Source organism: Canis lupus, chromosome 2, assembly GCF_003254725.2.
Source record: "Canis lupus dingo isolate Sandy chromosome 2, ASM325472v2, whole genome shotgun sequence".
Lineage (NCBI taxonomy): Eukaryota > Metazoa > Chordata > Mammalia > Carnivora > Canidae > Canis > Canis lupus.
The window spans coordinates 48,418,947-48,444,060 of NC_064244.1; the positions used below are offsets into that span (position 1 = coordinate 48,418,947).

Here is a 25,114-nt window from a genome sequence, read left to right on the forward strand (position 1 = left end):
TGAGATCAAAGGCACACAGTTAGTTCAAAGCACTCCAGCCAGAGAAAGTACTCAGCACTTTTGTGTCAAGATAAAATTTAGAAAGCTTCTGAACTACAGCCTAATTTCTGAATGCCAACGGTGGGAAGTTCAACTACCATTTGTTGGCCAAGTATTGTGTATTTAGGTAAGAGTCTAGATACATACCTAAGATAATTATGTACATCAAAAATAGACCTTTTTCAGAAACTGAATTAGACTACTTATCATTTTTAAACAAAGGCAAGGGACAGGGCAGCACATGACCTCAGTTCACCCAGAGATTATGGCATTTATCATATGTAAATCGCTGACCTCTACAACAGGATGAAAGGGTTACTGCTCCTGGCACTGAGTGCGATTATTTGGATTTTTCTGTCAACCTTAGGGTGTAAGTTTAGGTCCCAAGGCATAATGTTCTCATCATACCTATGACCTCCTGCCCTTCCACTCATTCCAGACATGTCCCAACTGCCAATTATTATTTCCAACAGCTGTTGGAGAAGACTTCCTAATTATGCTATCAGATTCTTTCAATAAGATGAAACAACAACACAACAACAAAAACCCTTTCTCAAAGGAGGGAACTAACTATTAAAAATGCAAAAAGGGTATCCACAGATATTTAATGAAATGGAAACAGATGATCACTACACAGACATCGAGAGAGAAGCCTAGATTAATCAAAACACTAGAGACAAAGTGTCTACCTCACAGGCAGCTGTTCACACGTTGATCAAACATAATATGCTATAAGGGAATAAAAATTTGGAAAACTACTAAAGTTTCAAAATACCAGGGCCTTGAAATTACTATCCTTGCATAGCTACAGGCCTTGGAAAGCACTTGAAAGTTAAACTGAGGTCCTACTAGATCACTCAGTGGAAATCTTTCTTCCAAGAATCCAAGTATTCCCTTCCAAACTTCAGCTTCAGCTCTGTCAAAGTACAGGTGTATTAGTCAAAGATTCAGTGAAATGATAAAAGCTCTGACCCATGAGACAAAGCCCTGATATTCTTCTAGCAAGCTGTCTCTCCCTCGAGGGTAGAGTTAATAACATTTGTTTTGTCTTCTGGCAAAGATCAGATTCTTTGATTAGTCTGACAATGTCAGAATAAGTCACTGTACTAAGAAGATGGGGTAGGCCAAGGGAAGCACGTTTGTCAGTGTCTCAAAGATAACAGATCTGTCAGTAAACAAAATGTTCTTTTGTTACGTTTTTACCCTTCAAGTTTTAACCAAAAGTCAAGACTTCCATGGTCTAATGATTTATTTTTAAATAGTCATCAGAGTTCATAGCCACACAGTTGACAGCAAGCTTCTTCCCATAGGGGAGAAGTTTTGGCCAGTCAGCACATAGGTCCCCCACCTGTGGGGGAAAAATCCAAATAATCGCACTCAGAGTGCCAGGAGCAGTAACCCTTTAATCCTGTTGTAGAGGTCAGTGATTTACATATGATAAATGCCATAATAACCAATAGTAACTAGTTATTATTGAGAATGATTTAGATAAAGCCATTTTGTATTGATGTGTATCGATACCATATATATAAATACCTTGATAGAAATATTAAGTTTTTTCTTTATAGATAGATGAGGGGAAAGAGGGAAAGGATCATACTATTTTGCTTTTTCTAAGAACCTTAAGGGAGAGAGGATTACAATAATTCCTGTTCTGTTACATAGACCTGCCTAAAAAGCAATGGCTTTTATGAGAGCATTATACAGTGCCTAATACGGTATTTGTGTTTGACACAGGCTTTCTCGCTGAAGCTAAAACATTTTTTTAAAATAAATAAGACAACAGAATCAAATAGTTTAAGTCCTTTGCTTAAGGATATTTATTTAAGATTTATTTATTTGACAGAGAGAGAGATAACACAAGCAGGGGGAGTGAGAGGCAGAGGGAGAGGGAGAAGCAGACTACCTATTGACCAAGGAGCCCAATGTGGGGCTTGATCCCAGGACCCGGGGATCATGACGTGAGCCGAAGGCAGATGCTCAACTGACTGAGCCACCCAGCCCCTGCTCAAGGATATTTAATTTAAACCTGGATCTAAGTTTTCTAAAACTTATGCTTTCCCAAAGACTACCCTGCATTAAACTTTGAAAACCTGTGTATTCAAGAAACCATCTTTCTTGCTAAAAAAGATAGTGTAAATATTAAGCTTGTAGGAGGTCTAAAGAGAACATAAATGGTAATTATAAAGCATTTTAACATACAGTGCACAATGAAAAGAAACAATACAAATAGCTGGATCATTCCACCTCATTAAAATCCAAATTTATTCCAGGCATCTGTCCTCTACTGAGAACATGCATTCTTTTGATTCTAATAGAACTCATTTTTAACATTAAAAATCATCAGTGCTAAACATTTTCATTCTGAATAATTACAATGAAATCAGTCACCACATTTTTAAAAATGACACCTAGAAGTTTGTCTCCTGCAATGATATACTACAGACTTAAGATCATATCGATAATATAAGCCATTTATTTTCAGGGCAAGGTGTGCAATGTAAAGGTTACTTTTGTCAGCTTACATGTCCAGAATACTCTATGACAGGGCTTCTCAATTCTATCTGCTATGGTTCTAAGGTGCTTCTATCAGAAAAAAAAAAAAAAATTAGCATAGAAATTGAGGGTATGATTTTAAGTGATGAGCTGCCACTTATTGGCTGTGTGAATATGAGGTTAATTATTTTATCTCTCTACCATTTTCTTCTCTATGAAATGAGGATAAAAATAGTCCCTACCTCAGGGATGGTATTGAGAATCAAATGCAATAATATACGTCAGTCACTGAACTCAGGTCCAACAGAGGAAATAGCCAAGAACTACTAACTTACTCTTGGACCAGTGGATGTATATTTAGCACAGGCTGTGTACTAGACAGTGATTTCAGCACTTCATACTTCTTAATTGCTTCATCTTCGTAATGACTTTGAGGTTTTTAACACTATTATTCCACTCTTATTGATGACAATATTAACACACTTGGAGGTCAAGTCTTCACGGAGTTACACAGCTAGTAAGCACAAAGGGTCCAACAGTCTACTCTCTTCTCACTTCAAGGTCTAGGTAATGCCTGAATTGTTTGACTTCTAAAAACCCAACACAAATCTACAATCTGTGTGGACATTCCATTTATCTTCACTAACATGTAATTTAAGCTTCAGGCTGGACCAACTACTTCTACAAAGCAAACTGGAGACACGAAGGCTTGCATATCCCCACACTCCAGCCCTGCCTCCAGTCTGTCATGAGCAGAGAAGGAAAAAGAGTCACACTGTCAGAGAATTGGGGTCCATCCTATCTACCTATGATTTTCATTTTTATTTAGATGTCATGGAAAGAAGGGCCACTGGTTATGTTCCAAGGAAGATCTTTTTAAAGGAACAATGAGTCTTAGCTTCTTCACCCTTTGAACCAAGTCAGTGTCTAGGCCACTTTTTTTCCTCTTGACCAGAGTGTGTTCTGTTCAACCTATGCCCTATGTGAACTGCAGTTTTTAGGTTTCTTCTCTATAAAATTGAGAAAATATACTGGATTATCTTGAGATTACCTTAAGGATCAAATGAAAAATGAATTTTGCCAACTCCTAAGTGCTCTACAATTGGAAGGTGATGTCATCACAGTGGGTATTTATGGGAAAGCAGTATTAAGCTGAAACTAGAGACCTTCCAGATCATGATATTCTCAATTCTCAACCACCTTCTGCCTCCGACCATTTCACAAATGCAAAGACTCAAGAGGCTAAAATACAAAGCCAGTTTAGTGGGAGACTACAGAATTCCATGAAAACTGATGAATGCCACTAATTTAAATATTTAGTAAGGTTAACTTCCTTCTGAAATATGTAAAAAAAAACAACCTAAAAAACTGGGCAATTGGGCAAAATTGCTGACAGGAGATACAGGTATAGGAGCTGTTTATACTTTATTTCAGGGCAGTGGGCAGAGTTTTGAGGGCTTCTCTGGGTGATCCCTAAATGCTAATATTTGCAGAACATTGTTCATGAATGCTCATTCTCACACAAATGGCCTTATTTTTCTTGGTTTCCTTTCTTTAAAGAACAGGACTCCTTTTTACTCTTAGGGGTCAACCCTTTACCTTAATATAGTCGGGAAAGGATGGACCTGAGCTGACTTCCACATACAGGTGTTTCCTTAAACCTATTTTCCCCTTCCATTCCTCACCCCCCACTCTGGCTCCTAGATTTCAAAAATGTAGTGTTTCTGGTTCCCAAGTTAAAGGAAGGTAGAGAATTAGGTTTGAGGGTGCATTAATAATTAGCCCACATACAAACAAGTCACTGGTAGGCTCAAAGGATCTCTCCAGGCAGATGTATAAGGGGTCATGAGCCTTCTCTTTTCACCTGTATTTTCCTCAGAGAGGAGGATTCTGATGGCATACTTTCCAACATCAGACCCAGGCTGTGGAAACTCTTATATCATTTTAAGCCTCCCATGCATATTTTAGGTGGCTCTACTTGCTCCCCCCACCCCATGCACCACTACCACTGCCTTCCATCCTCTAGAATTGTATTGCCATCTCCCACCTTCTGGGGACTCCACTCTTCCCAGAGTTGATAACTCTTCATTATCTAGAAATGGCCCTTTCCCCCTCTCATTTCAACTGTTCTTGAGAGAACAAGTGGACCATGGCTGTCTACATCTATTAGAATTTAAGCTCCATGTGGGTGGGTATCTTATCCATTCTGTCCAGATATATCCCCAGAAACTAAAACAGTAGTTGGTATATGAAATATTCTCTGTATTCATATGTTAAATAAAAGAATTGAGGACATTCCAACAGATCAGCAAGGGTACCAAGTTTTCCCAGGCTCAAATTTATGGTGATAAAAACTCTTCTTCCCCTAATACTTTGCTATCCCCCTCTTATGGTTCAAGCCCATGCCCCTACCCCACCTTACACCTGGTAGCTGGAGAGATATATACTACCTCTATTTTTAAGTTACCTATAGCATCCATAGTTCTGTCAGATGTTTTACATGCATTTCATCTATTCCCCACAGAAAGTCTCAAGGTTCTTATTGTTATCTGAGGTGTTAAGCTGAAGAACATTTATGATACGAGGGGATAGGAGGCGCCTGCCCAAAGGCCACAGCTGGAAGGCGTTGAGGCTCAGTTCCAAACCCGACATCTCCATGATGACTAGTAGTAGTAATAAATATGTATTCATAAAAACACTTTGTAGAATAAAAGCAATCTGCGGATGAGGGAATTGGGTCCCTCTAAGATTTATTAAAAAGATAGGGTTTGTATACAGGTGTTAACAGCAGCAGCTGCCAGGCTTGGAAGTGAAACCGGCTGCTTTGGTGTTAACTGACTCAAGTCATCTCTGCAGTGGGGATAGCTACAGCAAGATCTGTAAAAACATAAAAATCTGTGAAGTCAAATCCACTGTTTGTCTAGAATAAAAGGGATCAATTTTCTCCTATCACAGAACAATCTGTTCACTCCAAGAATGTGGTTAATAAACATTTCCATCAGGATTGTAGACAAATGGAGCTTTCTCTAAAATATGTAAACAAAAGCATCTCTCAGAGATGATTAATGTTTCCAAGAGGAGAAGAAGCAAGGTTCTCTAGCTAACATGTTTTCCAATATTTAAACATAGTTTTCTTGTCTCATTACCTAAATAATGCCAGTTGACAAGGATGATCCCAAATACTTTACACAGTAAAATAGTTCACACAGCTCGTGCTGCAAGCTAACACTGAATTTTAATTCAGACCCCCTATTTCTCATTTGGCCTCAAAAATGAGATCAAAATGAGGTAAGTGTTTTACAAACTGTAAGCTAAGCTGTACTGTTACTATTTTTTAAAAAATAATTTCTTTGTTAAAGAGGGAGCACATTGTCCTAGAATAAAGGTTTTTTTCAAAACAGATTTTTTTATTCCCCCTTTGAGCATTTGAATCTGTGATGCATTAACCACAACTAATTTACTGCCTTATACTGGAAATGTCATTTGGAAAAGGAAAATGCTCTCAAACTAGAATTAAAATCTTATACTGGGCACCACAAATTATTAAATGCATTGCACATGATTATTTTAATTTATCATCCATCCATAATAAACCTGGGAGCTAACTATTTATTGGTAAGGAAACTTCACTCCAAAAACGTAAAATTTTTCAAGATTTCTTAGTGAGTGGTTAAGTCAACACTCAAAGCCAAGATTTGGTCCTTGGTCATATATTCTTCAACAAATTTTTAGACTTCAAACATTTGTAACTATTATCCACATCATGGGAAAAATGAACGAACAATCAAGCCATTTCTTAAAACTGTTTTTTCCTCCTAACCAGGCTTTGGAGGAAAAGGTAAATTGAATCATTAAGGATGTCACCTGCTCTTTCTTCACTTTTATACTGTAAACCAAGCCAAAAACCTAAATAAATGGAAAATTATATAACTCAGAAGGAGATGGAAAACTTGATTATAATACAGTGTTTATAATTAAGTTTCTCTCTACTAAGGAAATATCTGGATATCTAAGAGGCAAAAGCATGCATAATAACTCAAATTCTTCATGATATTAGTAACATTTATTAAAGTGTTTGAAATTTATTGAAGCAAAATGTCTTTGTTACTTTAGTACTTATATATGAATTTAAGAACTCCACACTTCCCTTGAAGATCTATGGCATACTGCACAAAAGTCCAAAAGTTCTGATACTACTTACCTATATTCTCTTGGCCAATCTTTTTTTTTTTTTTTAAACATTTTTTTTCTTAATCAAGATTTTACTTATTCATGAGAGACAAAGAGAGAGAGGCAGAGACATAGGCAGAGGGAAAACCAGGCTCCCTGTGGGGAGCAGGGACTCGATCGCAGGACCCAGGATCACGCCCTGGGTCAAAGGCAGGTGCTAAACTACTAAGCCACCCAGGTGTCCCTCTCTTTGTCAATCTAAATGTAATATCTTCAAAAAGAGAATGACACAAGCCATGAAGGCTCATCCAACTTCTGATGGAGTATTCCAGAATGCTACAGATTAAATAGAGTTTAACGAGATAACCCCAGAAAAACTAGATTCTTTGTTGGCCTCACTCTAATAACCAATTTTATCTTGTCTTACTGATTAGGTTGGAACAAGTAGTACTAAAGGAAATAAATAGCTTAATAATATCGTACAGCATAAATTCTTTTGATGTAATTTCTATCAGCGAAATCATCAAATTGTGAAACACTTTTTCTAGGAAGTACCTTGGATACAATATTATTAATTTTTTTTTCCTCAAGAAATGTTCAAGTTTTTCCTTGCAAGAAAATATGGCTGAGAAGAACTATAGAGAAGTTTAGCTAAACAAAACCAGGGGTTGTTGGTTAGTTACGGAGAATGACCCTACCTACCCACTGTACTGGGCTGGGGAGTCTGAAATGTGAGAACACATGTTGATAGTCCCCCTAATCCCCAGTCCCCAAGGCAGGAACTCTGTGTCAGGCTTCATTGACTAGACCCCAAGACCTCATATGTCACTGCCCTAGAAAGTCATTCAATTCAACCTGGTATCAACATTTTTCAACACAAATCTCAAGGTTACTTGAACAAATCTTCAGATCCAAGATCAGGTACTAAATGACTTAACCTTATTTGTACATATACTAACCAGGCTGATGGGTTCAGAAATGGATAGTTTCCCCAGTTGAAGCTAACTAGATGCAGGCTTGGAACTTCTGCTGGACTCTTGAAAGGAATATAGACCTATCATCCCATTAGACACGAGCATGAGAGAATAGGTTATCTGAAGTTGCTATGGACATCCCAGTGACCACACAGAAAAATGTCCATTTAATAACGAAGTCTACACACCTACAGAGCCTTCCTCCTCAGTCTCACAGGTATTTAAGTCAATAAATAACCTTGTGCTTAAACCACTTGGGGTTTGGTTCTCCGTTACTTTCTAAAATCTTCCTTGTACCCACCACAACTTTAAGAAGGAAAGAGCTTAAGTAGACACAGGGAGTAGGTTAGGGAATTAATTCAAATAGGGTACCTTTTATTGAATTAAGAGGTAGATTATCAACTCAAAGTAGGCAAAAAAAAAAAAAAATACAGTACAAACATTTGAATCTCCACTATCCATGATGATAAATTTAACCAGTTATTGAAAGCCCAGCTGCAATATAGGACCATGAAACGTAGAGACACAAACCCATATAAATGTTTGCTTTTGTCCAATAATATTCAGAGGCCAAGAGATAGAATCAAATCCTTCACACAGCTGAATGGTTGCAGGACTGGAGTTTTGCAAGGTATAAAAGAATTAGAAGAAGACACAAGATCTATATTACCCAGTAAAGAAAAAGAAACTGGACAAGAACTGCTATATTGGTAGGCTGACAAGTTGAGATTTGAAAGTAATCCATTTAGAGTAAGAAGGTTCAGGGAACAGTGCTCAAATAGAAAATGCATGGAACTCTTATGTTGAGTAGTTCTAGAAGAATTTAATGAATCATACGCAAATGTGTACGCAAGGGCAGCATGTATGGGAAGCCACAGGAATAACACAACTCCCTGGACATAATGACAGCAGAGTATGTCTATCAGGCCTGAGTACTTACACTCCAGGCTATCTGAAGTGCAGGACTGAAGTAGTAGTTAAGAGAAACAAGAGAACACAAGTATGTGGTAAGGGCCTCCTGACAGCAACTCCCTCATGAAGAGTGCAGGAGGAGGAAGTTCCCAGACTTTAGCCTCCATGCCATCTACTAGTTTTTTGTTTTTATTTTTAAGATTTATTTGGGGGGTGGGGGAGAGGCATTTTTTAAATGTTTTATTTAAATTCAATTAGCCAACACATAGTATAACACCCAGTGCTCATCTCTTCATTTGCCCTCCTTAATGCCTGGCATCCAGTTATCCCATCCCCCACCACCACCTCCCCTCCTGCAACCCTTTGTTTCCCAGAGTCTGGATTCTCTCATGGTTTGCCTTCCTCTCTAATTGGGAAAGGACATTTTTTAAGAGATGGTGTTGAGACAGACACTAAAAATCCAAATGATTTACCACGACTGAGGAGTGAAAGAATAGTTTCTTTAATCATATAAATGAACATGGAAAGTCATCCATGGCAGCTATTTCTCATTGTTATGTCAAATGAAGAAAGAAGAGAGTTAATACTGATTTTCTAAGCAACTGCTATGCCAAAGCCTCTGCTTTCGAAGACATTAATATTGCTAAGGACACAAAACCAATACACACACAGGAAGATCACAAAGCAGTGGGTGATAAGGCCAATGAACACTATAGACATCTCATTTCCATCGCTTACCACAATTGCCATAATTCTGTTTACTGTCTTGAAAAGGCTCAAGGCCATAGACAGAGCTTCCTTTATCCCCAGAACAAAAACACGTATCATATAGTTAAGATGAGTAATTAGAGGATTTGCATCAGGGAAGATATCACTGTCACCAGGATGAAGCCTCAGCACGGAATCTGAGAGTTTCTGGAATCTGCCATCACCCTAACTATCATTACTGTCCTCCACTGGCTTAAGATAAAGTCAAACTGCTAAAATTCAGGTAATGCAAGGTTATCCCAAAAAAGCAGTAGATAAATAGGAATCAGAATCTCAAGTATCTATCTTTCCAGGCTTATCGCTCTGTGTGCTCTTATTGCGCTAAGTTACTTGTCATTTCCCCGAGCTCCTCATTGTATTAAGTCATTATATTCTCTCTGCGTCCTTTAACAGTAATATTTCCTTGCCTCCCCACTCTATCAACTAATTTTAAGACTCTAGCATCTTTCCTCAATTCCTCCCAAATCCATTCTCAACAGAATGCGCCACTCCTTCATTGAGTCTCCACTGGGTCCACCATTGTGCTTTTTCACTATTTCACTTATGAACTAGTGAGCCCTAAACTATTACAAGAAATAGTGTTGCTCATTTTTTAAATCTCCAGTGTTCAATGAAATACGTAAAAATACTTAATATATGCTGGCGAATGAACAAATGCAAAAAATTCCATGCTTTAAATCTATCTTCATGAACACAGTAAAAATGAGCTTTCCCTCTTATGGAAAACAGAATGTTGCCCCCACCTCCCAAAACAGTGATGTCTTCTGCCCAGAACCTATTATACATTACACTTCAAGGCAGATAAAGTTGACGTTTAAATTAAGGATACTGAGGCACCTGGGTGGCTCAGTTGGTTAAGCGTCTGCCTTTGGCTCAGGTCATGTCCCAGGCTCCTGGGATGGAGCCCTGCATCGAGCACCATGCTCAGTGGCAAGTCTGCTTCTCCCTCTGTCCTTCCCCTGCTCGTTCTTTCTCTCACTCTCTCAAATAAATAAATAAAATCTTTTTTAAAAAATTAAGGATATTAACTAGCTGACCTTAAATTAATCCCAAACCACCTGCATGTAATCACATAAGGAAGCAGAAAAGTGGAATCCAAAAAAAATATGTGCCCACCAAAAGCAGGAGCAGGGGGATGTTATTTTGCTGGCTCTGAAGATGGAAGAAGGAGGGCATTAGCCCAGGAATGCGGCAGCCTCTAAAAGTTGAACATGGCAAGGAGACAGATTGTCTCCCAGGGTCTTTAAAAGGCAACTTGTAACCTACAAAACTGTAAAATAGTAAATTTGTGTAAAATAGTAATTTGTCTTAACCTAGTAAGTTTGTGATGATTTATACCAGCCACACTTGAAAACTAACACACCCCCTTTATAATTCTTTTTGTGTTTGTTTAACCTCTTACACATCATTAACTTCTCACTACTTAGGTAGCTGCCACTTCTGAAGTATTGTACAGACCAAACAATGTACTCAGCATTTTAAACCATTATTTCACTTAATATCCAAAAGCACCCTCCTCAGAGCAAGGTTATTTCCATTTTTTTTATAAGAAAACAGAAGCTTAAGACAATTAAGTGACTTTCCCAAGCACACAGCTAATAAATTCCAGCATAATATCCACAAGCACAAAAATCTTCCTCACCTTTGTGTAATCCAGTGGCAACGGAGGCCTATAATCTTCTGGAATCCCAACATTCGCTCAACCCAAAAAGGATAAGTAGCCCAGTGTTTCTGTCAAAATGTTTTGTGGGCACCTTAGAAACTTGTGTTCTTCTGGGATCCTCCTAATTCCTCAAGAAGCAAAATTATTTTTGATCACGACTTTTAACTGTTAAAGCAAAACCCCTACTTGACCCTTCCCTTCTGGAAAGAGCAACCACGCCTTAGAGAGAGGCAAAACTTGAGAACATATTTTCGAGTTTCCATGCCTTCTACTTGCTTCCCCTGCTAGGATTTCAAGTAAACATCCTGATGGGCAAAATTGATTGAATCTGAAATCCACTGGGCCACATGCTCTGGAGGGGGAAAGAGAAAGAACTTCAGTTCTAAGAGAAGGTGTTCAGAGATAAAAATTTCTAAACTTTTTTAACCTTTGGATCTGAAATGTTTCATCTCCTAAACAAATGTGGACCAAACCTCATGGAAACAGGCTAATGAATGTCTTGTAAAGCTTTGAGTGGTCAGTTCCCAGCCAAAACCCTTGAAATGAACCAAGCCCTAATATATCCATGTTTTCATTCCTTACAACATTCTTAGTTATGTATTGTTTGGCTCAGCCTTTTCAATTTCTCAGATTTAACTCTTAATCTGTTCCAAATTAGAACATATCTAATTGCTTAGCATCATAAAGAGTTCCTGACAGTGGCCTATTGTCTTAGCAACCCACGCAGTGTTTTTATTCTCATTTCTTTACATTAGTGAGCTCATTCCTCCCTTACTGAGTGTTCTTTTCATACAGTTGATTTTATACATGTACTAATACATAAAGACTTTGGAAAGATAGTGTAGACAAATTTGTGATAGCTGAAAATTATTTGAGACAACTAGAACTCTTAGGACAAATGAGAGAAATAGTAGGATCTGCTGTCAGTTTCATAAATCAAGAAAAGAAAAAGGACCATAAATGTGTCCACTGAAGTCAACAAAATGGACTATACCAGAGATACGTGTTGTTCTTTTCCTCCCCATTACCCTGGAGCCAAAGTCATTGGAAACATCCCTTAAGTGACTCTACCTACACAACTGTTCTTACCTAGGCTTTAAAGAAAATACTAAGATTGTCCCTTTTTCCCTAAGTGGGCTTTTATTGCAGGACCTATTATACTTATATTCTTATCTGTTTACTGTCTTTCTCCTCCAACTCCTCAGCCCCTTGAGGTATGGGGCTTACTGCCTTTGTATCTTCTACGCTATTACATGGATGGATGACATTAATAATGGGTTTAGACATGCTTCTGTTCCTAAGTTCAAAATTAGACTGCACAGCTTCCAGCTTCTGTACTTGTTGTTACCCTGTTTACCTCCCAAAAAGTAAGATGTCTTTCTTCTTTATTTCCTTAGCAGGGAAGATCAGACTATAGTTTCCTTCCTAATGTCATAAAGTCCTCACTCTTAATGGCTCCTTGGGATCACAACCAAGTCCATTGAGCAAAATAATGTTTGTTTCTCAAGCTTTCTTGCATATTCTAGAACTTGTAATTTTCCATGACTTGAGTGTCAGGATTCAGTCTGTCTGCCTCCAATCTACAGATCTGTTTCTCAAGTTTGGTTTGTAAAAATTGCAAATGTCTATGCTTTCACTAACTCAATATCACTAAAGATAAACAATCTAATTTTTTTTCACCAAAGGAGTCAATGTGATCTCCAAAAAAGCTAAACTAAACAGGAGTTGCTTCAAATAGTATTTTAAATATATGTTGTTTGTACACATACCCATATACAGAGATGATAGATGATAGATATTATATAATGTTTTTAAAAATACAGGATATTGTGTACTCCGAATGCAGTGCCGATCTTGTAATTCAAAACTGCACAGGAAAATGTTATTCAAAATTCTAACCAGGCATATAAATGCTAATGGGAACATGAAGCTACAAGTCCATCTACATAGTTTGTTTATATTTCTAATGAAAATTTCTAAAATGCGGTATATCTTGCTGTAAGAAGCATAACAGTAATTAAGCTTTCTTTCCATCATTTATAACCTGAGAGTGCCCCAAGACCTCATTACATAACAAAGCCACATACCTAAAAATTACTGTGATGACACACTCCAGACCCCTTTTTCAAGAAAAGACCCAGACAGTTTAAGGGACCAGTCCAAGATTACACAAAAAGTAGGTGCCAGACCCTGGATTAAAACCTCCCTTCTGATTCCAGTTATGGGGCCCAAACATACTGATGATGTTAAAGACAGAGATTAATGTGTTAGGACTCCAAAGTGTGAGTTCTTCTCACATTATAAAAGTATTTATTTATGTCTGTGGTTATCTACTTCTATAATTGTTCTGGTAAATTTTGTTTTGATTAACCATTGTGCCATTTTCAAGGAAGAAGAAAGCTGGTATGAAAATTTTTCCCCTGAAATTTCTGCTTTATTATGATGCCAGACTTCTATTTCCCGGCCTAGCTCTTGACTAAAACACAGATGAAGGCATGGCATGAGAAATGGGTGCGAGACTCTGAACAAAGGAAGTTGTTAGCAGGAGATCAAGATGAATTCCTGTGAAATGAATGTAAATCGATCAGTATTGAGGAATTCAATCAGGCTATACAAGCTTCCTTCAGATTCTAAAACACAGTAGCCAGCAGGATCTACATGGAGATAGAAGGGAAAGGACCCTCCTCTCTTATGATCTGCATCAGGGGCAGTTACCCATTGCTCATCTGCTGCTACATTCTCAGGAAGTCTGAGTTTTATCCATCAGCTGCCTGGTCCAGCCTCATCCTCTTCCCTTACCCCTCCTTCTGTATTTACCAATGGGGCACAATTCCCAGGTCACATGATAGGAAGTAGAAGTGGGAAGACAGAGATCTCAAGGTTTCTTCCCTGAAACATTAAGTACTAGAAAGCACCAAAAACAATGTACTCCACGGCATTCCTAAAATGTGATGGAGGCTTCCTGACTGAGAATCACTGGTGGTATTCAGCAAAATAAGGTGGTTTGTGCCCACCCTACATCTCCCAAATCAGAATCTTTGAGGCAGTGAAACCAAGGGTTTATGTTTTTAATGAGCATCAGGAAACTTCTTACACACCCTGTCTTTTGTACAGGAATACAATGTTTGATGAGGGCTTTAAAAAAAGTTACTTACTGCTAGGGTGCCTGGGTGGCTCAGTTGGTTGAATATATGACTTTTGATTTCAGCTCTGGTCATGATCTCAGGGTCCTGAGATAGAACCCTGCATCAAGCCCCCTGCTGAGCAGGGGTTCTACTTCATTCTCTATCCTGCTCTTCCTCTGTTCCTCCCCTGGCTCACAGACATGCCCTCTCTCTCTCTCTCTCTTTCTAAAACAAAAAAATAAATCTTAAAAAAAATTATTACGTAAATGTGCATAGATCATAAGTGTCCGAACGCATTCAAGAAACCAGCATCCGAATACAGAAACAGAAAATGGGGTTTTACCCAAGAATTTTGTTATAAGTAGTCAGTACATGAAAACCAAAAGGGATTTTCAGGTAAGTATAGGATCATTTGGAAAAATCCAAGAAAACATGAGTGAAAATTTAAAATATAATCTATCTGAATAGAGCATATTAAAATTCTTACATACGAAATAAACATCCACATAGTGATTATTTTCTTATATAGCAATAATTACCAAAATAAAGATGTAAGAAAAATAATATAATAAAAGGTAAAACAAAAAGTCATTCCTGGTAATGACTAAGAACATAAGAGAACTAATAATAACAAATAAAAATATTATAGTCCTTTACAAGAAAATGACTTCACTTAGAAAAATAAGAGAAATCCTTACCAAACATAAATATGTTATGTTACATTCCTAAGATGGATAAAAAAATCTATTTTTAAAGTGACAATTCTGGCACTACTATAAATTAAACTAAATCTCCATGAAAATTACTGTAAAATTCATCTAGAAGACAAAGCACAATTTGAAACTATAAATTAAAAGAATTAAATCAGGCAGCCCCAATGGCGCAGCGGTTTAGCGCTGCCTGCAGCCTAGGGCGTGATCCTGGGGACCTGGGATGGAGTCCCACATCGGGCTCCCCACATGGATCCTGCTTCTCCCTCTGTCTGTGTCTCTGCCCAACCCCTCTCTGAATAAATAAATAAATCTTAAAAAAAAAAAAAAAGAATTAAACTTACCCTACTAGATGAATAAAGCATATCAGAAAGCACATGAGTTAAACCAGTGAAGAACCAGCAAATCACATATAATAAATGAAACAATACATCTCTTAAAGACAGACCCTGCTATAGTGGTTTTCACACTTAAGCAATCATAAGCATCACGTGGCAAACTAGGAAACACTGAAGAGTCTGAGCCCTACCTCAGAACCTTTAAATCAAGTCTTCTTGGTCCCACTCTTATACTCGTGTATTGGCCAACCTCCTGGACAATGATAATAGCACAGACAATAGCCTAAATAGTTCATCATCTTGATGACTCCAATGCCAGACTAACTCCTACAAGGAAATGTATAAGGAGAATGAGATGATGCAGGAAAAGAGTCTTGGAACAGAGAGAGGATATGGATTAGCAACTACATGATGATAAACTACACTAACATAACATCATCTACAGGCCTAGACAACTCCAGGAGAGTGCTTGAATGTATATCTATATAAACCCGCAAGTTTTTGTCTGTTGCCTCTCTTTTTGACTCTATTCACTGAGTCATTAAAAGGACTTTATTTCCTTTCTATATCTAAACATGCATTCATGTTTTTTCTCAATTATATTGCCTTCTCATTTAGGGCAGTTTTATGATTCTACCAACTGCATTGGTAGAGCTTCCAGGACTTTTGATTATCATATCATCCAAGAGACTGGATTACTACCAGGAGCTAAGAAGCCTCTACAACAGTCCTTCCTTAGTCATAGTTGAAACTGCCGTTGGCTTTTTTCAAGAGTGTACAAGCCATGTTAAGCACAAGATTGCTTAACAGAAGCATAGAACAGAGTATGACTTCCACTTTATTATAGAGATGATTTAAACTGGCCTAGATCTGGGTTTCCCAGTGTTTCAAATTGGAATAATTATCTCTCTGGAAATCTTAAAATAATCATGTTATTGTGCCACATTGGGCTATCTGCTGAAATTTTAGATAAATAAAATAGATAAAATTAAATAAGCCCAAAAGAAAACATGAAGTATATGAAAATCATGAAGCCTCTTGAGAGTACATGTAGAACTTTTGCAATCATAAAAACATAAAAAGCATAAAAATGGAAGATATTTGCCAAAAAACAAGTGAAAGATTAGACCTCAATAAAATCTGAACAAAAACATTTTGAAAGATAGAAATAAACTAGATAAATTTTTGCTTAAAAAGACATTGTAAGATAAAATTTTATTGTCAATATAAAGTGCATGCTAAGCAATGAGAAAAATAACTTGGTAATATGTATTAAGAGACATAAAAATAATTACTACTTCCCCTTAAATTCACTTTCAGGAATCAAAGAGAAGGCAGTATATACAAAACATTGTTTTTAAGCAAGTAGTGTCCTATGGCCAGCTAGGGTTCCAAGAATTCAACATAGTCACAGCCATTAACAAGCTATGAAGCCATGGGGTGTAGGGTTGAGTTGAAAGGACAATGATGAAAAAGTAAGCGAAATCAGGAATCAAGGAAACAGTCTGACATAAATCCCCCAAAAGTTTATGACCTGCATAAACCAGCAGCCACCCACTCCTGGGGTGGTTCTACACTTGGAAGCAATGAGAGTTTGATCTGCCTACAGCATCACCACCAACACACTCTTTATCTGTTGTCAGAAGGATAACAAGGGGATGGGGAAAAATGGAAACGAAAATATGGAGCACCAGGTAGGTGCCAGCAGGGTCTCAGGCACAGGGGTCTCTAAAAGGGTACTACGGCTTGGCAGAGGATGGGTGGAGAGTGCCTGAAGACAGTGAGATGCTTAGAAGGGAAGGAAAGTTTAGGGGTGCCTGAGTGGCTAATTTGGTCAAGCATCTGGCTCTTGATTTTGGCTCAGGTCATGATCTCAGGGTCATAACATCAAGCCCTGTATCAGCCTCCATGCTGGGTGTGGATCTTGCTGAAGAATCTTTATCTACCCCCTACCCCTATTCCCTTCTCTCATGTGAGCATGTGTATATGCTCTCTTTCTCTCTCTCAAAAAAAGGGGGGCGGGAAATTTAAGGGTATTATCTCTGGTAGGTAGAACCACAGGGATTTTTTTTTTTTGTCTTTCTACTCTTCAAAGTTTAAAAAATATTCAGCAATGTCCTTTTTTTTAATGATTAGAAAAATCAGTCATAAAATAAAAGGATATCCTTCCTTCCTATAAAGTTTGAAAATTTTGATTTCTCCCTGGTATTCCTTAGGAGAAAAGAATAATCTAAAATAATATTTGTTGGAGGTTAAGCATTTACACTGTGAAAGAGCAATAAATACAGAAGGGTTTTCTCTTTTTATCAATAGCCTGTGCTATTAAAAGTCCTCTGAGGATGCTAAACACCAGGCAATAAATACAATTTTTCTAAGTCCCATTCACACAAGTACTTTTTTGTTTGTATTTTCCAAGGATATTTGGGAAGGTGATAACAGAGTGGTAATGAAGCAATTGCATTTTTTTCCAAATAGGATTCTAAAACATCTTTCTACAGGAAATACAACCAAAAGGAGAAGACATTGAAGACAATTTGCTATAGAAAATGCAAGGAATGATCCATGTTATACCCTATAATTTTCAGGAGCAAATCGGTAAAAACTTTACTTCCTGGGCATCTGCGTGATACAGTCAGTTAACTAAGCATCTGACTCTTGGCTTCAGCTTAGGTCGTGGTCTCAAGAGTCCTGAGATTAAACTACAGGTGGGGCTCCACACTGAGCATGGAGTCTGCTTGGAATTCTCTCTCCCTCTCCCTTTGCTCCTCCCCAACTACCCTATGCACTCTCTCTCTCTCTCTCTCAGATAAAATAAATAAATCTTTAAAAAAAAACCTTTACTTTTTATTTATTTCTATTTTTTATTTTTTTTAAAGATTTTATTTATTTATTCATGAGAGACACAGAGAGAGAGAGAGAGAGAGAGAGAGAGGCAGTACACCGGCAGAGGGAGAAGCAGGCTCCATGCAGGGAACCTGATGTGGGACTTGATCCCGGGCCTCCAGGATCACAACCTGGACTGAATGTGGTGCTAAACCGCTGAGCCACCTGGGCTGCCTCTCCTTTACTTTTTTATATATATAATTGGATAATTGTAAAGATTGGTAATCCTGTCAATTTAATAGAGTGAAGAAATTTGAGAGAATTGAAATTGTGCACCCGGTTTTTTTCCAACTATAATGTATTGAAACTAGAAATTTATAACAGGAAGAAAACCTTAAAATTTGCAAATTAAAGTGGGGTAAAACTCCCAAACTCATTTTATAAGACAAGCATTTGACACCAAAGCACAGAAGGAGACTAAAAGAAAAGCAAACTACAGGCCAATTCCCCTGATGAATATAGATACAAAAATTTTTGATAGAATATTAAGAAACCAAATTTAACTGCACATTAGAAGAATCATACAGTATAATCGAGTGGACTTCATCCATGGGAGCAAGGATGGTTCAATAATATGCAGATTAACAAATATGATACATTACATTAATTAGAATGAAAGATAAAAATCCTATGATCATTTCAATAGGTAGAAAAAAAAAGCACTTGACACAATTCTACATGCATTCATGATACAAACTCCCCACAAATTAGGTATGGAAAGAACATACCTCAGTACAATAAAGACCATATACAACAAACCCACAGCTAACATTATACTTAAAGCTGAAAGGCTGAACACTTTTCCTCTGAGATCAGGAACAGAAGGATACCCACTCCCATCAGTACTATTCAACATTGCACTGAAAGTCCTAGCCATAGCAGTCAGTCAAAGATAGATAGATAGATAGATAGATAGATAGATAGATAGATAGATAGATGATAGATAGATAGATAATGGAATCAGATTTGGAAATGAAGAAGTAATATTGTCTTTTTTTGGAGATGACATGATTTTATATATAGGAAATCCTAAAGACTTCACTAAAAATCTTTAAGATTTATCAACAAGTTCAGTATGGTTAAGGGATGCAAAATAAACATGCAAAAATTAGTAGTTTCTATACACTAACAATAAATTATCTAAAAATGAAATGATGAAAAAATGCCATTTGCAATAGCATCAAAAACAATAAAATAATTAAAAATAAGTGTAATAAGTAGGTGAAAGACCTCTGCCTTGAAAACTACAAGATACTGATGAAAGAAATTGAAGACACAAAGAAATGGAAAAATAGTCCATGTTTATGGGTAAGAAGTGTTAATTTGTTAAAATGTCCACACTACCCAAAGCCATCTCTAGATTCAATGCAATGCCAATCAAGATTCAAATAACGTTTTTCAGGAAAAATATAAAAATAATCCTCAATAATGTCTGAAACCACAAAAGACCCCAAGTAGCCAAAGCAATCTTGAGAAAGAGGAACAAAGCCAGACGTATCATACTTTTTTATTTTAAACTATATTATAGTTGTAGTAATCAAAACAAGGTGGTAATGGCATAAAAACAGACATACAGGCCAACAAAACAGAATCAAGAGCACAGAAGCAAACCCATGCATAAGCAGTCAACAACTATTTGAAAAGGTAGCCAAGAATACTCAGAGGGGAAACAATAGCCTTATCAATAAATGGTGTTGGTAGAATTTATATTTGCTTGCAAAAGAATTAAACTACACACCCATCTTACACCACTCAGAAAAAATAACTCAAAATAAATAAAAGACCTAAATATAAGTGCAGAAGCCATAAAACTCCTAGGAAAAAAACACAGGAAGAAGCTCCTTGATGTGGGTCATGTCAGCAATTTCCTGGCTATGACATCAAAAACACAGGCAACCAAATAAAAAATAAACTAGCGTCTCCATCAAAGTATAAAAGCTGCTGCACAGCAAAAGAAATAATCAATAAAATGAAAAAGCAACCTATAAAATGGGAGAAATTACTTACAAGCCAGACAGCTGATAAAGGGTTACTACCCAATACATACAACTCAAGAGCAAAAAATGAAATAAACCAATTTAAAAACGGGGAAAGGACCTGAATATGCATTAAGAAAATATTCAAATAACCAAAAGGTACACAAAAAGGTGCTCAACGTCACTAAGCATTGGGGAAATGCAAATCAAAACTACAATGAGGTATCACCTCACCCGTGTTAGAATGGCTATTATCAAAAACACAAAACATAGCAAGTGCTGGCAAGGATATCGAGCAAAGAGAAGCCTTTTTACACTGCTGGCGGGAACGTAAATTGGTGTAGTCCATGCAGCCACTATGGAAAATAATATGACTGCTCCTCAAAACAGTGAAACTAGAACTGCTATGTAAACTAGCAAGTCCACTGCTAGGCATATAACCAAAGAAAAATAATTCACTATCTGGAAGAAACATCTGCACCCTCTTGTTCGTTGCACCATTATTTATATTAACCCAGACATAAAAACAACCTAGGTGTTCATCAACATTAAGAGTAGATTAAGAAAAATGCGATTTACAGTGGTGAGTGTAGTTAGCAGTCCTGTAATATATATATTTGAATGTTGCTAAGAGTAGATATTTAAAGGTCCAATCACAAGATACAAGATTTGTAGCTATATGAGGTGATGGATGTTAACCGATTGCGATAATCCTCTTGTAGTATCAAATCACTACATCGTAGACCTTAAATATACACGATATGTTAATATATCTCAGTACAACTGAGAGAAAAAAGTTACCAATGGCCAGTGGTTTATCCAATCACGCCTCTGTAATGAAGCTTCTGTAAAAACCCAGAAGGAAGGAGGTAGGAGGAGAGTATCCTAGTTGTGAAGGGGCAGAGAGAGAGTGATAGGCCCAGAGAGGGGGCATGAGAACAACTCTTCCATCTGATCAGCTCCTAAATTATATCCTTTTATAATAAACTGGGAATGTAGTTCACTGGTTTCCTAGAGCTGTGGAGCTGCCCTAGCAAATCAATCAGACATGAAGAGGGAATCTTGGGGGAGACTCTGTTTCTAGGCCATTCCTCAGAAGTAGAAATGGCAATTTGTATCCACTTGGCATCTGAAGTGGAGGCAGTCTTGTGGCACGGAGCCCCTCATCTGACGGTAGCTCTAAGTACATAGTATCCGAATTGAGTCAGACTTGTAGGACGCCCACCTAGCATTGAGGAATTGCTTAGAGAGGGAAAACGATCACACATTTGATGACCAGAGTACAGAAGTGTTAAGACAATTTTGTGTATTGCGAAGGAAACTGATGTTACTTTTTTTTTTTCTTTCAGCCTCTTTTGAGATTGGAGTGTACACCAACCTAAAATAAAAAGTGTTCATTGTTTTTTTTTTAATTTATTTTTTATTGGTGTTCAACTTACTAACATACAGAATAACCCCCAGTGCCCGTCACCCATTCACTCCCACCCCCCGCCCTCCTCCCCTTCCACCACCCCTAGCTCGTTTCCCAGAGTTAGCAGTCTTTACGTTCTGTCTCATCTTTCTGATATTTCCCACACATTTCTTCTCCCTTCCCTTATATTCCCTTTCACTATTATTTATATTCCCCACATGAATGAGAACATATAATGTTTGTCCTTCTCCGACTGGCTTACTTCACTCAGCATAATACCCTCCAGTTCCATCCACGTTGAAGAAAATGGTGGGTATTTGTCATTTCTAATAGCTGAGTAATATTCCATTGTATACATAAACCACATCTTCTTTATCCATTCATCTTTCGTTGGACACCGAGGCTCCTTCCACAGTTTGGCTATCGTGGCCATTGCTGCTATAAACATCGGGGTGCAGGTGTCCCGGCGTTTCATTGCATTTGTATCTTTGGGGTAAATCCCCAACAGTGCAATTGCTGGGTCGTAGGGCAGGTCTATTTTTAACTCTTTGAGGAACCTCCACACAGTTTTCCAGAGTGGCTGCACCAGTTCACATTCCCACCAACAGTGTATGAGGGTTCCCTTTTCTCCGCATCCCCTCCAACATTTGTTGTTTCCTGCCTTGTTAATTTTCCCCATTCTCACTGGTGTGAGGTGGTATCTCATTGTGGTTTTGATTTGTATTTCCCTGATGGCAAGTGATGCAGAGCATTTTCTCATATGCGTGTTGGCCATGTCTATGTCTTCCTCTGTGAGATTTCTCTTCATGTCTTTTGCCCATTTCATGATTGGATTGTTTGTTTCTTTGGTGTTGAGTTTGATAAGTTCTTTATAGATCTTGGAAACTAGCCCTTTATCTGATACGTCATTTGCAAATATCTTCTCCCATTCTGTAGGTTGTCTTTGAGTTTTGTTGACTGTATCCTTTGCTGTGCAAAAGCTTCTTATCTTGAGGAAGTCCCAATAGTTCATTTTTGCTTTTGTTTCTTTTGCCTTCGTGGATGTATCTTGCAAGAAGTTACTATGGCCGAGTTCAAAAAGGGTGTTGCCTGTGTTCTTCTCTAGGATTTTGATGGAATCTTGTCTCACATTTAGATCTTTCATCCATTTTGAGTTTATCTTTGTGTCTGGTGAAAGAGAGTGGTCTAGTTTCATTCTTCTGCATGTGGATGTCCAATTTTCCCAGCACCATTTATTGAAGAGACTGTCTTTCTTCCAATGGATACTCTTTCCTCCTTTATCGAATATTAGTTGCCCATAAAGTTCAGGGTCCACTTCTGGATTCTCTATTCTGTTCCACTGATCTATATGTCTGTTTTTGTGCCAGTACCACACGTCTTGATGACCACAGCTTTGTAGTACAACCTGAAATCTGGCATTGTGATGCCCCCAGATATGGTTTTCTTTTTTAAAATTCCCCTGGCTATTCGGGGTCTTTTCTGATTCCACACAAATCTTAAAATAATTTGTTCTAACTCTCTGAAGAAAGTCCATGGTATTTTGATAGGGATTGCATTAAACGTGTATATCGCCCTGGGTAACATTGACATTTTCACAATATTAATTCTGCCAATCCATGAGCATGGAATATTTTTCCATCTCTTTGTGTCTTCCTCAATTTCTTTCAGAAGTGTTCTATAGTTTTGAGGGTATAGATCCTTTACATCTTTGGTTAGGTTTATTCCTAGGTATCTTATGCTTTTGGGTGCAATTGTAAATGGGATTGACTCCTTAATTTCTCTTTCTTCAGTCTCATTGTTAGTGTATAGAAATGCCACTGACTTCTGGGCATTGATTTTGTATCCTGCCACGCTACCGAATTGCTATATGAGTTCTAGCAATCTTGGGGTGGAGACTTTTGGGTTTTCTATGTAGAGTATCATGTCATCGGCGAAGAGGGAGAGTTTGACTTCTTCTTTGCCAATTTGAATGCCTTTAATGTCTTTTTGTTGTCTGATTGCTGAGGCTAGGACTTCCAGTACTATGTTGAACAGCAGTGGTGAGAGTGGACATCCCTGTCTTGTTCCTGATCTTAGGGGAAAGGCTCCCAGTGCTTCCCCATTGAGAATGATATTTGCTGTGGGCTTTTCATAGATGGCTTTTAAGATGTCGAGGAATGTTCCCTCTATCCCTACACTCTGAAGAGTTTTGATCAGGAATGGATGCTGTATTTTGTCAAATGCTTTCTCTGCATCCAATGAGAGGATCATATGGTTCTTGGTTTTTCTCTTGCTAATATGATGAATCACATTGATTGTTTTACGACTGTTGAACCAGCCTTGTGTCCCGGGGATAAATCCTACTTGGTCATGGTGAATAATTTTCTTAATGTACTGTTGGATCCTATTGGCCAGTATCTTGTTGAGAATTTTTGCATCCATGTTCATCAGGGATATTGGTCTGTAATTCTCCCTTTTGGTGAGGTCTTTGTCTGGTTTTGGAATTAAGGTGATGCTGGCCTCATAGAACGAATTTGGAAGTACTCCATCTCTTTCTATCTTTCCAAACAGCTTTAGGAGAATAGGTATGGTTTCTTTTTTAAACGTTTGATAGAATTCCCCTGGGAAGCCATCTGGCCCTGGACTCTTGTGTCTTGGGAGGTTTTTGATGACTGCTTCAATTTCCTCCCTGGTTATTGGCCTGTTCAGGTTTTCTATTTCTTTCTGTTCCAGTTTTGGTAATTTGTGGCTTTCCAGGAATGCGTCCATTTCTTCTAGATTGCCTAATTTATTGGCATATAGCTGTTCATAATATGTTTTTAAAATCGTTTGTATTTCCTTGGTGTTGGTAGTGATCTCTCCTTTCTCATTCATGATTTTATTAATTTGAGTCTTCTCTCTCTTCTTTTTAATAAGGCTGGCTAATGGTTTATCTATCTTATTAATTCTTTCAAAGAACCAACACCTGGTTCTGTTAATCTGTTCCACAGTTCTTCTGGTCTCAATTTCGTTGAGTTCTGCTCGAATTTTAATTAACTCTTTTCTTCTGCTGGGTGTAGGATCTATCTGCTGTTTTTTCTCTAGCTCCTTTATGTGTAAGGTTAGCTTTTGTATTTGAGTTCTTTCCAGTTTTTGAATGGATGCTTGTATTGCGATGTATTTCCCCCTTAGGACTGCTTTTGCTGCATCCCAAAGATTTTGAACGGTTGTATCTTCATTCTCATTAGTTTCCATGAATCTCTTTAATTCTTCCTTAATTTCCTGGTTGACCCTTTCATCTTTTAGCAGGATGGTCCTTAACCTCCACGTGTTTGAGGTCCTTCCAAACTCCTTGTTGTGATTTAGTTCTAATTTCAAGGCATTATGGTCTGAGAATATGCAGGGGACGATCCCAATCTTTTGGTATCAGTTCAGACCCGATTTGTGACCCAGTATGTGGTCTATTCTGGAGAAAGTTCCATGTGCGCTTGAGAAGAATGTGTATTCAGTTGAGTTTGGATGTAAAGTTCTGTAGATATCTGTGAAATCCATCTGGTCCAGTGTATCATTTAAAGCTCTCGTTTCTTTGGAGATGTTGTGCTTAGAAGACCTATCAAGGGTAGAAAGAGCTAGATTGAAGTCACCAAGTATAAGTGTATTATTATCTAAGTATTTCTTACTTTGGTTATTA

At 37.7% G+C, this 25,114-nt stretch overlaps 1 long non-coding RNA gene across 1 annotated transcript in view; it reads right to left on the minus strand.

The window, feature by feature from the left end:
* Nucleotides 1-11,635, minus strand: part of LOC118354056 (uncharacterized) — a 70,705-nt gene extending 59,070 nt beyond the window's left edge. Inside the window, exon 1 of the long non-coding RNA XR_004813981.2 lies at nt 11,002-11,635. This is a non-coding gene — a long non-coding RNA (uncharacterized LOC118354056). The remainder of the gene's footprint in view (nt 1-11,001) is intronic.
* Between the last annotated feature and the right edge of the window lie 13,479 nt (nt 11,636-25,114).